At 39.5% G+C, this 15819-nt stretch overlaps 1 long non-coding RNA gene across 1 annotated transcript in view; it reads left to right on the top strand.

Moving 5' to 3' along the window:
* LOC309865091 overlaps positions 1–15819 on the top strand; it is a 44087-nt gene that overhangs the window by 10941 nt on the left and 17327 nt on the right. The window contains exon 3 of the long non-coding RNA XR_014311946.1: positions 14450–14676. This is a non-coding gene — a long non-coding RNA (uncharacterized lncRNA). The remainder of the gene's footprint in view (positions 1–14449; positions 14677–15819) is intronic.

Raw genomic sequence — 15819 nt, 5'->3', positions numbered from 1 at the left:
AAGAAGAACAGAGCTCAGAATATTCTGCTGCAACTGATTCATGTTTTGGCAAGAACTCAACTCGATTTTATGCTTCAGCCTTGCGACGGTATCACAGGGAGCAACCTTGCCATATAAGCACATAAAGTCCAATTCTACGGTTTATTTTGAAAAGGTCCAAGTAAAAGCATTTGAAAAATGTAGGAATAACATCAGCCATTGGGTAAAGTTCTGTGTTAACCATGTGCAGTGCCCTCATCCTGGGGACCGAAGTTATTTTAAACTGGACGTGATGAGCTCTTCCTACAGTTAGAGTTAGCCGCCGTGTCACATCTTACTGTTTAGTTTTCGTATATTTGACAAGTCTCATATTTTACAGAAAGGCTCTGATTAGTTCTCACTGTATGTGCTCAGGGAGGGACCTAAAGCCAGGGGAACTTGAACCCTGTGAGGAAGGCTGGGAACAGAGAGTTGGGTCTTTTTTTGTTTTTGTTTTTCCCCCAGATCTGGTTCTGAATCAGGCAGTTCTGAACAGAAGTAGCCTCAAGGGGCTGCTCCTGGGAGAGTGAAATCAGACTCCACAGGGGAAAAAGCAGGCATTTGTGGTTTCTGTCTTTTGATTACTAAAGTAAAAGATGAATATAGAAAGGCATAGAAAGAAATTGGAAATAGCCTAGGACCCCATAACCTATGGATACAATCCTGTGAGACTTGAAGTCATTTTCTAGACATATATTTACAATTAAGCATATATATTTGAATGCACCAGTGCCCCCTCCTTATCGGTGGTTTCACTTTCCGTGGTTCTCGCTACTGCTATGTCACAAGGCCCACGTCATTCACCTCACATCATCTCATCCCGGGGGCGTGTTATTCTCTCACATCATCACAAGAAGGCTGAGTGCAGAACCATCAAATATTTTGAGAGAGACCACATTCATATAGCTCTTCTCACAGTGTATTGTTACACTTGTTCTATTATCAGTTATTGTTGTTAATCTTTTAACTAATTTAGAATTAAGTGTTATCACAGGTACGTATGTATAGAAAAAGGTATCAGGGCACCTGGGTGGCTCAGTGGGTTAAGCCTCTGCCTTCAGCTCAGGCCATGATCCCACAGTCCTGGGATCAAGCCGTGCATTGGGCTCTCTGCTCAGCGGGGAACATGCTTCCTCCTCTCTCTCTGCCTGCCTCTCTGCCTACTTGTGATCTCTATCAAATAAATAAATAAAATCTTAAAAAAAGAAAATAAAAGAAAAAGATATTGTATATGGACATTTCAGGACTATCCATGGATTCAGGCATCCAATGAGGGTCTTGGAAGTATCCCCCGCAAGTGAGGGGGGTGCTCTAATTACAAACATTTGCCATAAATTGCTTTGTAATATACTTTTTCCTGAGCATTTTTCTTGCTTTTAATTCCAAGGGAACATATTTTTGTAACTGGCTAAGATCGCATTTAACAGTAGTACGATCACTGTGAATATTAGACGGTTTTCTGTGAGTTGATATTGTGGTTGTCTTAACTTGTGTTTCTTTGAGTATCAGTGAGGTGGAGCTTTATTTTCCAGATCTATAGCCATTTAGATAATTCTGGTGTCTTCCCGTATTTCTATTGGGTGGGAATTCATCCTAAAATGATTTGAAGGATCTCTCTCATTAAACCTACAACTCCTTTTATCAAACATTGCAAAAAGATTTCAGTTTTTTGCCTTCTTACTTTGTTCGAGATTTTCTTTTTAATGGAAAGATTTATATACTTATGCAGTCACATACACCAAGGTTTTTTTTTTTTTCTTTGTGTTTTCTTCTGCTGCTTTTATGCCCAGAAAAGCCTCTGGGCCCCAAGATCAAATACTTTTCACCAATGTTTCCCTCCAGTTCTTTCGTGGATGCAATTTTACATTTAACTCCCTCTTACATCTGGCATTTCTTTTGCTGTATGATGTGCAGGATGGTTTCTGATGGTACTTGCATTTGTCAAGTCTTCTTTTCTGTTTTGAATTCATTTGTCTCTTCTCATACCATTGCCACAGTGATTCCACTATTGTAACTTCATTATATGACTTCAGATGTGAGGGTAAGACTTCCTTCTTTTTCACTATTGCTTCAGAATTTGCTCGGCTATTTGTGCCAGTTTAGTTTTTTTGGATAAATCTTGGGCTCATTTTGTCCAATTGCCTTTGGAAAATGTTCCTGTTCAGGAACATAATGTTTCTATTTACTTAAATAGACTTTTATATTCTTCTGTGATATTTTGTTGTTTTCCTCGCTCAATCTTAACACAGGTAGTTTGTGGGGGAAAATTTTATCAATTTAGTGTTTAAAAAAATCAGCTTTGGATGAAAATAAAACACACTGGCTGATAACTTCCTGTTCTGCTTGTCACTCATGCATTATTGAGATATTCTGAGCACTTGTAGAAAAGAGAATTATTTTTAATATCTGAATAATATCAAATCCAAAGTTATAAAAGATTTCTCCCTTTATCAAATATGTTCAATAAGAGCAAATATTTAAAGCATTCTATAGGGCAGCTGGGTGGCTCAGTTGGTTGAGTGGCTGCCTTCGGCTCAGGTCATGATCCCGGAATTCCAGGATCAAGTCCCGCATCAGGCTCCCAGCTCCTTGGGGAGTCTGCTTCTCCCTCTGACCTTCTCCTCTCTCTCACTCATTCTCTCTCAAATAAATAAATAAAATCTTAAAAAAAAATAAAGCATTCTATAATTTGATATGTTTCTACTGGAAAATTTCAAAAGATTTTTACCTATGATCTTGTCAGAAAGTGAAAGCAATCATTCTGTTAGCTAATTAGTCCTTCTTTACAAAGTCATCAATGATTAAAATACCTTCTTTGCTTAATTGAATGTTTTCAACTGAACCAAGGGTCTACTGATTTTAATTAGTAAAGATGACCAGAGCAACTGTATTTCGATAATTAACTAAAGGTAGATATTCTGGATTCATACCTAGGACTTATTTGCAATGACTTCTAAGTATTTATTGGCGACGTAATCCACCTAGTTTGTTTCCAGAGAAAAAACTGTGATGCCCATGCTACAGATAGAGTCTCAGCAAGGAATATACTAGATTTATACTTGAGAAATCCTGTTGACATTTTTCTACAAAAATAGTCCCAGTTAAATGAAATGAATGGTATACCAGCACTTACTTGACAACTGCTGTGCAGGACTGAAAGTCAGAGACCACTGAGAGTTTCTCCTCCTTAGGACTAATGAGAACAGGAACAGGAAATGCCCCAAGTGACACTTGCTGACAGGGAATTAATGGTAGGAAGTGACCTCGAAGCTTGCTTGGCTCCCAAGAAATATAAACGGACTTTCCCTGGCAGCTAAAGGCAGATAATTCTGAAACAAGGGAAGTGTAAATTAATTTTAATGGGAGTGAGAAGAAGCGAGTGTGGAGTTAGGACCAGTTGCCAACTATACAATACCAACCGGAATTTGCATCAAACCACAAAGTAGTCACTGCCTTTCAGGTTCACTTTTGTACTCTTTACCAAGCTTCCCTTCAGCTACAGAGAAACCAAACTGTTCAATATTTTGTTTTCTCTACTGCAAAGAGTCAGGTTTTGTATTTCCTCATTAATCTAAAATCACTATGGGGAAAAAAAATGTCATTTTCTCTTTTTGAGATTATTCCAAATACCTACAACGTCTAGAGATGTAAAGCTTTAAAATTTTGTCTAGTCCATGAATCAAGATCATAGATCAACAAATGAAAGAATAACTTAAAAGGCTGAGGTTCTTCTAGAATGATTTATTTGTCTAATTTTTAGAATCATTTATATAATATGGACATGCAAATATGCTGCAAATACCATTCCTGGTTCCTGCCTTATTGAGTCAAAAGAGAGATTGTTGAATAATTCCTGAGTAGAGCATTGAGATTAGTACAAATTTGAGATGCTTGATTTTGCAGCATAGTTTTTTGAGCTAAAGCAATCATACTCAAATGCTTATGAGTATTTACGAGGAACTTTAAAAAATTATTTCACTTCCAAGTAATAGAAAACTGGATAAATGGGCTTAAACAATGAGTTTATTTATTATTTCGTGTAACAAGAAGTGCAGAAGTAGATACTCTAAAGCCAGCCAATTTATTGGTGCCATCATCTAGATTCTTTCTCTTGGCTCTGGTATTCTCAGGGTATTGTAAGAGACTGATTACCTCCCCTCTTCATCTCAAAACATCATTTCCAGACACAACATTGTCCTATAGAAAAATGTAACTTATTCTTATTCTTATTCTTATTTCTTTTCTTTCTTTCTTTCTCTCTCTCTCTTTTTTTTTTTTTTTGTCATTGTTTTTTTTAGAGGGAGGACATTTTTTCCAGAAGTCCCCAGAAGACTTCCCTTCCCATTTGATTGGCCAGATGTGGACCACATGCCCGCTCCTAAACTAATCACTGGCAATGGAAATAAAATAACCATTGTGAGTTTAGGCTAATTATATTTATACTCTGAATTAGATGGGGAAGGGATGAACAAACAAAATTAGGATTCTACCAGCAAGAATGAAGAAGGAGGCATTAGAGATTGGTTTCCCCATCTATCATACATATAATCAGTGAATAATGGCATTTTGAATCAGTTCTAAATATTTCTATATTGATTCAACTAAAAGGGAAAAGCTACTAAATTTTCATATTCCTGATGTGCCATTAAACTCTGTATTATTTATTTGTAAGGTCACAGAGACATCATATAATCTTGAAATTTTAAACTTCTCATGTCGATGTAACTTTGAGGAGATTATATTTTTGTTGAGTAGAAGAAAGTAGAGTGTATACAGATGTGTTCTAAATAAGAAAAAGAATACCCCAAAATCTTACAGGTGCTGTTAGTCTTCCATGGTTGACCAGTTCTCCGTCTCAACGCAGATTGGCCCAGTGAGAATGAAATCTCTTATAAGCCGTTGCTTCATCAGTTCCTAAAATCACTGTGCTTTTTCCTGCCATAAAACAATTTTCTACTCATGGTACTGTGGGAACACTCATCTGGAAGAAACCTGCATTTGTCCTGTTGAGAGGTGTTGGCTTGGAGTTCAAACCAAATCCCATCAACCTAATTGCTCCTGCCACACAGCCTCAGGAGTGAAGAATTCTCCCTTTGTTCACAGCCTGACAGAGGGGCAGAGTTCCACAAAAATATATAACTTGCAAGAAGAGAGAGAAATATGACTTCACAGAACATTCTCCTCCCAGTTAGTTGCTTTTTTGGCTCTCCTTGGTTATACATTTGGATGTTGCTGCATTAAAACACACACACACACACACACACACACATGATCTCAACCAGACACTCGTAAGATTTTCCTGTTGTAAGACTTGGCCATCGAAGCTAAAAGCCCGCTCGCACACAGGTCCGGTGCCTCTCCGATTTGTAGAGAGACATGTCATGGGAGAAATGTGAGCACCGCATAGGCTCAGCCTTGGCAAGGCTGTGCCATCACCAAGGTTTTGTCTGTTGAGCCACACCGTTTCACAATCGGGTTATGTTTGTACTTCCATGATCCTTCCTGCCACAGCTTTTGTATCTTCAGCCTTTTTTTTTTTTTTTTTTAATCCCTTTTCTTCTATCAAAATGTGATCTCAGAAAAGGAACCCAATAAGCTCAATAGTATACAGAGTAAATGCTATAAGGATAGAGACACATTTGTATTCATCCTTTCCTTAAATTTTCAAGTGAGACAAATCTCTAAATCAAAGGATGCATCTCTAATTGGGACATTTCAGTCTTTAGCAAAAGCCAGTAAGAAAGGTTCTCTTCTATTTTTCTTTTCTTTTTTTAGAGGGGCTGTTGGAATTCTTCCTGGGGACTTTAAAATCCCCCCCATGTGCTGAGGCAGCTTCCTATATTAAGAGAGGGATGTAGTGACATGAAAACAGGCCTCGAAAGAAATATTTGTTACAGAGGATGTAAAAGTTCAGAGTCAAATCCATCAGATGAATGAACGATTCAATTTGCTAAGCAGCTCACCGCCCTCTCCATCTGTGAGGCTTTGGCATACAAGGATTGTGAGAACATTTTACCACCACGTTGTAACTCATGGTTTGATGACCTTGGGTGGTGGTCTAGCTTTAGTGAACTGGATAGACTACTGGGAATAAATATGAGATTAGGAATATTTTAGAAGATCCTAAACATTATATTGTACCAATAGCCAAAGCATAAGGGAGGCGGCTTGCTTTAACACATCTCAAGCAATGAGCTAGCAAAACCATTAAAACAAGGGGGAGAAAAGAAGATCCAAGAACCAAGAAGTTAAAGGGTAAGAGTGGTTTTAATATTAAACGATTTGATTTTTATGTTAAATTATTCTTAGGAGCATAAAGAAGTTAGCATTGACCTTAGACTCAAGAGGCAGCTGAGGGGTACCAGTCTCATTATCTCCCTTGTCCAACCAGTAGGAAACAGAAAAAAAAATCCTACCTCTCAACTATCATGTGGACTTTTATATGGGGAACATTGGACTATTGATTTATTACTGGTGAGTCATTTTGGTCAGGTGTAGATAGCTACTTACAATTATTGGAGATTTGAGAAGGTTGGGGAAAGGTTTTGATGAGCTGTAATTGTTTTTTTCCTAATAAATTTGACACTTGACTGTTTAAGACTCCCGAGATTAAAGGAGCTACCTGAATCTATTTTAGTTATCTCAATAAATATGTTTTCTGGAATCATTACCTCTGAAACACAGCTCTAGAGAGAGAATATAAGCATCCCGGCATCCTCTCTTGGGCAAAGACTTTTACACAACACCATGGCACTTTTAGATAATTCAATTCTCCAGTGACTCAGAAACAAAAATGGAACCAAAAATACTTTCCTGAAACCTGTATAGTCCCCCTTGTGTAAGCCTGAAAAGTGCCCAGTCACAGCTGTGGTAAATGATTGTACAGTCTGTGAGAGAGAGCAGAACGCTTGAATTTCTGAATCTTTCTTTCTGGGCTCTTTAAAGAGTGAGATAACATCTAGCAAATTGGGTAGAGTAAGATCAGAGTTGCTCTTGCCATGTAATCGTTACTCTAGGCCAAGCAAATTGTAGCCCTGAAGCCATCCAAGGGAAAATGAAAGGCACCTACTTCAGCCGCCTGAGAACCAGGCAGGGCTCCTGATGGGAAAAACAGCGCCAGCACAAAGCCCTTTTCACCAGCTGCTTGCACGATTCTGATGGTTCGCTATGGATAGAGATAAGCTGGATTTGTGGGAGGGGTCTCCCACAGGCTCTAGCACACAATCCCCTCTCCTAGTCATACGGGAAAACTCATTCATCTTTTAACAACATCCAGGAGAAAATGACCCTTGAAGATGGTATCTCTGTAAAAGCATTGTGTGCTCGTTAAAGAAAGGACTTGTTTCCATGGTGGTGGGGGAATCATGGAGGCTTCTAATTCTTCTCTCTTTTCTGTAAGGTCGCTGCTTAGCTTTTCTCATTTACAGCCCCTGACGCTGCTACTTCTGCCAGGGTCCATTAGTACTCTCCCAATGGCTCCCTCCGCCAATGAGAAAGAATGTAACATTAATGAGGGTCTGGGACACCAAGGGACTTATCATCACCAACTCAAGGGACAGCTGAGAGAGATGCAAACTCTGGTAAAGATGTAGATATTGTTTTTTTTCCATTCTAATGAAGCCACACCACACTCACTATACTCATAATGCATTTATCTCGGCAGCCAGCCCATCGAGTGCTGGTTGATGACATCAGCCATCAAATCTGATGTTCAGTACAAATTCCGACTTAGTCTAGGTCAGCACAGTTCAAATTATCTGGCCTGTCTAGTAATTATTTTCCTACCGATATAAATATTGTTTCCAGTTGTCACCTATTAGCGAGATGGGCCCTGCTTTTAAATCAGACGTTCTCAGACTCCTGCGTTCTCATCCTGGGAAGGCAGAGTGTTCCTCCAGGAGTGTTTGAAAATGGGTGCAGGCATTTTGGATGGTCTCAATCAGATTTTAGTGGGCAGGGTTCAAGAAGGCAAAACACCCTAAAGCGTACAGGACTACCTCATGCAAAATGCGCAAGGTAAGTACAAACTGAGAAATACTGCTTGATCTCTACCTCTCAGACCCAGGTTGGATTCTCCTAGGATTCCTTTTTTCCATCTGAAGCAAATCTCCTGAAACAGGTGACCAAACTCAAGACGAGTCCCTTGGTGAACTGTGATACAGCAGAGACTCTGTGGAATGGAGTCAAATGACTTGTATTTCAGTCTGTCTCTAACACTTGCCAGCGATGTTACTGGTGCAGAATGTCTTAACCTGCACAAGCCTCAGTTTCTGGATCAGTAAAATGAGGGTTATAAAAACCTACCTCACACAGTTGTCAGCATTAAAATACTTGGTGACCATGTGATCACAAGATACCTGTTGTGTCTCTACCACCTGGTGCTTCTGCTGTCTGGGACACGGACTTAGGAAAAAGAGACTGAAGCCTTGTTCCCAGAAGGTCAAGGAAGTGAGTCCTTGGTCTCCCAAAGCACGCATTCATTTATTCGTTTAGGGATGACAATTTATCTCTCCTTTTAGGGTAACACATAACAGGGTCCAGCCATTCATATTTCATGAACAAATGTCCCAGAGAAGTTACTGAGCAGCCGCTGGTCTCCTTTGGCCTTTGGTCAGGCCTGGCCCTGATAGAGATTCAGAGTAGAAACATGTCAAAAGAAGTTGAAATGAGCTGTAATGGGCCCCTGGGACTCAAGGGGCAATGTAGGGCAGGGTGAGGGTCAAGCCTATTCTGTCTTGAGGAAGAATCAAAAAGCTTCCCCAGAAGCATTGATCTGGGAGCTTTATGCAACATACAAACCCCTGGACACTTGCACAGAAACCAGGGGAGGCTGCTGGGTCGTTTGTGAAGGGGCTAGGAAGCTGGGGGACTGAGAGGTAGGATATGGTGAAGGTGGATCCTTGCTTATAAAAGTCAGCAGGAATGGGAGAGGCAGGCCCCACATGGAAAGTAGAGAAAAGTGTCTTGATAGTAGATGATGGGAAGAAGAGCGTTCCTTCAAGGAAAGACCCTAGATGCGACGCCAGTGGAGTGAATGCCAAAGCTGGCCGTCGTCAAACACAGGGCCACGTGGGGGCACCTTGGTGGCTCAGTCAGTGAGCGTCTAACTCTTGGTTTGGGCTCAGGTCATGATGTCAGCGTCGTGGGATCAAGCCCTGTGTTGCTGTGGAGCCTGCTTAAAATGCTCTCTCCCTCTCTGTCCTCACACTCTGGCTAGCAAATGTGGTCTCTTTCTTTCTCTAAAAAAAAAAAAAAAAAAAGAAAGAAAGAAAGAAAAGAAAAGGAGAAGAAAAATACACAGGGGCACCTCAGTATTTTAAGAAAAATCACAGGGGCACCCAATATTTTAACCATTTAATCCTTTAGAAAGCTATTATTTATAAATTTATACTTATTTATAAAAACTTATGAATATGGGTTCTAATAATTGGTGTATTTATAGCTATGGGATCCTAAATTGTTGGCTTGATGAAATTGACAAAATCACTCTTAATCATTTTGTTTAAAATTACAAAATAATACATATTTATTACAAAATATTTAGAAAACAGAGATCAGCAAAATAAGAAAATTGAAGGCACTTGTAGTCCCACCATATGGAGATCATCACAACTGACATTTTGGTGAATTTCCTTGTTGTGTTATTGCTGTTATAATTTTTAAACTAAAAAACTGGGATCACACTTTACAAACATTTTTTTCTTTTTTCACTTGCAAGACTAGTTTTCTAGTTTGGCTGACTTTGCTACTTGGCAGTGGTTCCTCGTCTGGTAATATCAGATGGGGCCTCTGCTGGTGTGTGAGGTGGGGAACAGGTCAAGGGGACAGGCTGGCCAGGGTTTCCAGGGGCAAGCAGTCATTGTGTTCCATTAACCTGGAGACCTGATTCATATCCTCTCAGCGATCAGGAAGGTGGTTTTTCTTGCTGGGAGGCCAAATGGCCAGTGAGCCAAAGGAAAAGATGATGTCTGCTTGAAAACAATACCCAGTATCCTTGCAAATGACCCGGGAGCACTCTGAGTTTAGGTTCTTTGCATGGCTTCAGTAGAACTAAGACTTGTGGAATCTCCAAAAAGATATCAGTTGTCTTTGCGTTGTTTATGTTGTAGGAAAGCACACACAGACACACAGACACGACACAAAAATCACAGTCCTACAGATCTGCAACTGCTGTCAAATTTTTTATTTTTTGTGCTTTAGTCTGTTGTTCTTAATGTAGATGAATCCTGCCAGCCAGAGATGTACATTGTTAACACTTTGGTGTTGTTTTTTTAAAAAGTGTGATCAGCTTGTTTCACAGCGTCCTTTTCTCCCTGTGATAAGCTAGTGTGAGCATTTCCGGCAAATCGCTGGATGGATGAGCTACAGCATTCCAAACAGTTACCTCAGAGGCTGTTGATGTATCATAAATAATGAAAATATCCTTCCAAGGATCATTTAGCTTATTTCCAACTTTAGACTTGTTTTCACATAATGTTTATCATATTAAAAATAAAGTTAGGCAAATAATTGTGCAACATGCAGTCAAAATCATGACTAATCAATTCATGTATAAGAGCAGGAACTGGAAGAAACTCGGGAGATAGACAGACATTTGCCTGGCTCTGTTTTTGAGGGATGTAGTATAGTCTGACCTGTTGTTTTTACCCTGTGGGAACCGTGAGTCAGCAAAACCAAACTACCTGTCTGAATCACAGAACAGGCAAATAATAGAAACGACAGGTTTCTAACTTCCTGTCTTGTGTCCTTTGTCTCGCTAAGATTTAAGTTCATTTCCTCCCTCCCTCCCTGCCTTCCTTACTTCCCTTTTTTCTTTTCTTTTCTTTTCTCTTCTTTTTTTTTTCCTCTTCTCTTCTTTCCTCTCCTTCCTTCTCTCTCTCTCTCTCTCTCTCTTTTCCTTTCTTCTTTTTAAAAGGATTTTATTTATTTACCTGAGAGAGAGTGAGAGAGAGCACAAGGTGGGGGTAGCAGAGGGAGACACAGACTCCTCACAGAGCAGACTTCATTCCAGAACTCTGGGGTCTTGTCCTGAGCCAAAGGCAGGTGCTTAACTGACTGAGCCACCCAGGGAAACCCTAAGTTCATATTCTTAGAATTAAAAATTAAATAAGAAAAGAAGAGGTAGGGGTTGCTGCTAGTAATTTCAGCATTCTCTCCACCTAAAGCTTCTAGAAGTATGTATTTGTTATCCCAGTGTATTTCTATTTGTTTCCCAGGAATGGTGCCCTGATAAGGTACTGTGGCTTTTTGCTCTCCATTTTTATTTTAAACCCTTTCAATGCCTTTGGGTTCACCCTGCCAAGCTTTTTGCCAAGACATTTTTACCTGTTGCTATTGTGTGGTTTCATTCCCTGCTATTTTAGTTTCAATCTCTGTGAACTCTTGCCGCCACATTACCTCCGTTAGCTCTCAGGTTCACAACCCTTATTGTGACAGGGATTTCTTTCTTTCTTTTTTTTAATAAAAGGCCCTTGTCCTGTCTTTCATCAGTTTTGCAATAATACCATGCACGTCTCTAGTCTGTGGCATCTGTTCCCCCTGACGTTGCAATTTTGAATTCTGCTATTGTCACCTTCAAAGTGGTCCACATCAGCACAGCAGTGTGAAGCTGAAACAGATGCTGTCGCACTATGCAACCGGCTTTATTCCCTTTTCGTGCATGTAACACACACCCTCCCAGCCCTCCCCGGTCGCTTTTATTAGTCTCTGCTGTCTGCTTTCACATCACCATTGTATTTAGAGGGACTTCTAATTCCAGGAGCATGATTTAAAATCCTATGAAAAAGAATCAGTGCTACAATCCCACTGTCTGTCATTCTCTTTAGGATAATCAATAGGCTTTCTTTCTTTTGTGGTTATTTATTTGCAGTGCAAATAAAATTATTATTCAGCGGTGTTCCAGACACATCATATCTCACTAGTTTATTGTTCCTCCGTTTGCTCTGACTTTATACTTAAAGAGAGCCACAAATTAGATTAAGGAATACATTTCATTTCCTTTGATGTAAGACTCGGATGAGACTTGAGAGGCGCCAGCAATTCTCCTTTGTCTTGCTTTTCAGACTCACATAATAGAACATCAATCTTGCAAAGAATCCTTCTGCCCAAATCACCCAGTTTAATTTAATATGCTACTTGGTTAAAACTGGAAGTCTTTATCTTTCATTCTGCATTAATATGTCAATCCTAAGCACTACTAAAAAATGGGAGTATTACTTATAAGGAGAAATTTGGGGGTGTGCCTGGATAGATCTTTAAGGAAAATCAATGACAAATGTCCTAATAGCTCTTATTTTCGGGTTTAAAAAAAGTAACTTCAGTAATTAATATGATAAAAGACTTACAAGATATAAACAGAAAAATCAACACCCTAATTCCACGGTCCGACTTCGTGAACTAAAAAAATAAAACAAAACAAACGAAAACCCAAGGTAAGGTATTATGAGGTGCTTTGCTGCTCTCTGGTGGTTGATCATCTCAACAACACAGACCTGGCTCTGGTTCATTTTGCAAGCTTTGATGTGAAACCAGCACGTGGGTTGTGACTGGTCCAGACTACATGGAACAAAATCCCACAAGGGTGTAATCGGAGCTATTTGTGATAAGGTTACTGGATATTTTAATACATATATTGTAGTATACATTATGATATGATATTATATATTCATATCTTTGAACTAGCTTTTGGAAAACACCCATTACCAGAAAAGTTCTTCCACAGAATAATTTTGATGCAGAATGAGCTGACATATTCTAAGATAACCGTTGGCAGAAAGTTACATTTTGTATTTGAATTAATAATCAAAATATTATTAAATATTATGGAAGTTTTGAGAAAAATTATTTAGTGTGTTATAGGTAGAAACCTTAACACTGATAATTTGCTTCAGGCGAACATCTATTGAATGGAAGTCTTGTCATTTATATGAAAGACTATTTCACATTTTACTGTTTGTATGAAACAAAGTTTCCATTATACATACCCCTACAACTGTTTATCCATTGGCCCATAACAGGTATTTATATACAACGAAAATATTAACAAATGTGACTTCTTTTCCTAGAATATTTGGAGATTTTTAGATCTTTTCTTCTTTCATTTATATTCTTTCAATATCTTTCCTGACTTAGGGCCACGTTTGGGGAAATTCCACACTCAGAAACCATTCCTTTCTTTAATTCCTTTAAATTCCCATGAAATTTAATCAAAAGTACGAGAAGCTTAACAATGTGCAGGATTGTTATGGGTGTGCAAGCCAGTGGGTAAGTGTGGCTTGATTTCGAGTTCTGTCGCTCTGCCTGCCTCCTGATGTGTTGGGCTCTCTGCCACATGGACAAGATAACTAGAAAAAGAGTGTAAAGGAGGAGAGAATTGAAATTATACTCTGCAGTTGTTATTTGAGGATGTAAATTCACCAATGAAATCATAACTTAGAAGGGACTTTGATGTTTAAGCTATTTTATAGAATCATCTCTATGCACTTGATGTGGGGGATTTTTTTCATAAAATAAATTTGTTTATTCTCAAATATTGTCTCTCGATCGGGCCAGATTTGACAACTATAAAGTCCTAGAAACAACAACATCTACTGTTTGTTGATAACCAACTAGATGTGAACCATGCCATCAGCCTTCTCTGTTACTGTGTTTCCTCAAATCTAAAACAACTATGATGTATGCCATAATTTTATGTATCACTAAGGAAAAAAGTGTGCAATTAATTGTAGAATTTTTGTTGTATACCTGTTGAAAGGGCTGTTTGGGCTTAGCTAAATTTTTTTTTTCATCATATATCATCTTGTGCATATAGAAGGAAAATCTGAGCAAATTCAATTGGTTAAGGAATTCCTGAAGGATTTTTGTTGCTATTAGTGTTTGTTTTTTAGATTTTTTTGTTGGTTCATTTTGCATTCAGACTCTTTTGAATCACTTTTTGACTCAGGATTGTTGAGGTTGTTGTTTCTCTACGCAACACCTTCCTCTTTACCTATGAGAATGGAGGGGACACAGCATTTCTTCAGAGGGGCTCCCATGTACCTCTGGGGTTTCCCTCCACAGTGCTGACCCCTGATCTGCAAGGTTTGGTGTGGTGCTTTGTTGAAGTCTCAGCAGAAGGTTTTCAGACAACCACCCAAACCCATGCTCCTTCCTCAAGTTCTGAAGTGGTCTGTTCACTGACAGTTGGGGAGTCGCCCTTCATGCCACGAGGCCAAAAAGTTAGCATGTGGGTAGGTGAGGACAGCGGGATTGTGACTGCTCCCTGACTAGTGGAGAGTTGAGAGGCTGTAGATTGTCAGATACATTCTCATTCTGCAGATGCTCAAAGGTGGGGGAACTGCATGCTTTTTCAAATCAGTGAGGTATGGTGCATTACCCTTTAATCTTTGTTATTACCCTATGAAGGAAGTTGTTGTTTTTCTCTGATTTACAGATCAATCAGTGATACTACAGCCTTGAAAGAAAATTCAAGAATACAGAAAACAGACATCATAAGAAGTAAGGTTACTCCTTTCATCAGTAACTGAAAGGAATGAAAAATGATTGTATGGATTCACGTTACTTGGCTTCAGGTACCCTATTTGTAAAGAAACAGGTTTATTATGTCTGGCATGTTCAGAAAACCCAGGAAAGACTTCCCAGCAACCTGCAGGGTTTATGGTAAGTGGCCTTTGCTTGTGATTTCTGAGAAACAAATAAAGAGGCTTTCCATAACATTTTTTGCACCCATTTTTTGTATCCCAAACCCAAATCATGGATGCCGCCATGATTGTTTTGGGATAATGAAAATTGGGCTCTTGATGTTAGTTTTGTAAATGGGCGGCGAAGACTCCTCTGTGGAGAAATTTTAATCATCTACAGCAAAGACACAAAAGCTTCTTCAGAAGGAAGTGGCCCCCAGCGGGACTTGGTGGCCAAGGGATTCATCCTCCTGAAACAAGAATGTGTCAACATATTTCCCAAGGCGTGCTCCAAGGCACTGCTTGAGGAATTTAAGTTGCTAGTGAGCTGTCAACATGTGGCCACCAAGGGTACCTTTTATGAGGAAATCACATTGTTATTCCATAAGGCAGTCATTATTCTATTTTGGCTGCATTTCAGGCAGCACACCCCTCTATTGTTATTATGAAGACATTGGGTAGACAGGATCATTTTGTGCCCCCTGGGGGACATTTGGCAGTTTCTGCAGACATTTTTGACTTGCATGGCTGGTTGTACAACTGGCATCTAGAAGCCAGGGATGTTGTTAAATAACCTACATGTCACAGGACAGGTCCCCTCCCCCACAGAGAATTATCAGCCCACAAATGTCAATAGTGGTGAGGTTGAGATGCCCTGGTCTAGCCCCCATGGTTCTTCAGTTCCCACAAGTAGCATGTCTTCTGGGAAGCTTTTCTGGGTACATCTTCTATAAGCTGTAGAGTGTTTTGTGTCACTCCTTTCACAAAGCTTATCACTCTGTTCTGAAATCAACCACATTTTCGTACCTGTCTTCACATTGTACTTTAAGCTCCTTGAGTGTGGGGACTACGGTGTGGTTATATAATGTCCTTAGACCATGGCCTTGTGCCCAAGTATATGAAATTTTTCCAAGTGAGTAACTCTCAATCAGACTTGGTTTACACAAAATACAGAATCCCGGAAAAGCTGAAAAAGCCAACTTACGCAAGGACAGGGATATAGCTGGAGATCTGGAACAATAAACATTGGCAAGGCTCTTTCCCTGTTTCTTGTCTATGCTTTGCTTCCTATGCGACCTTTAATCCCTCACATGGGGCAATGAGGCCATGGATAGTTACTGAG

The sequence above is a fragment of the Mustela nivalis genome (assembly GCF_964662115.1).
Source record: "Mustela nivalis genome assembly, chromosome: 5".
Taxonomy (NCBI): Eukaryota; Metazoa; Chordata; class Mammalia; order Carnivora; family Mustelidae; genus Mustela; species Mustela nivalis.
Note: the sequence above shows the minus strand (reverse complement) of the source record. Positions and strands in the feature narration are given on the sequence as shown.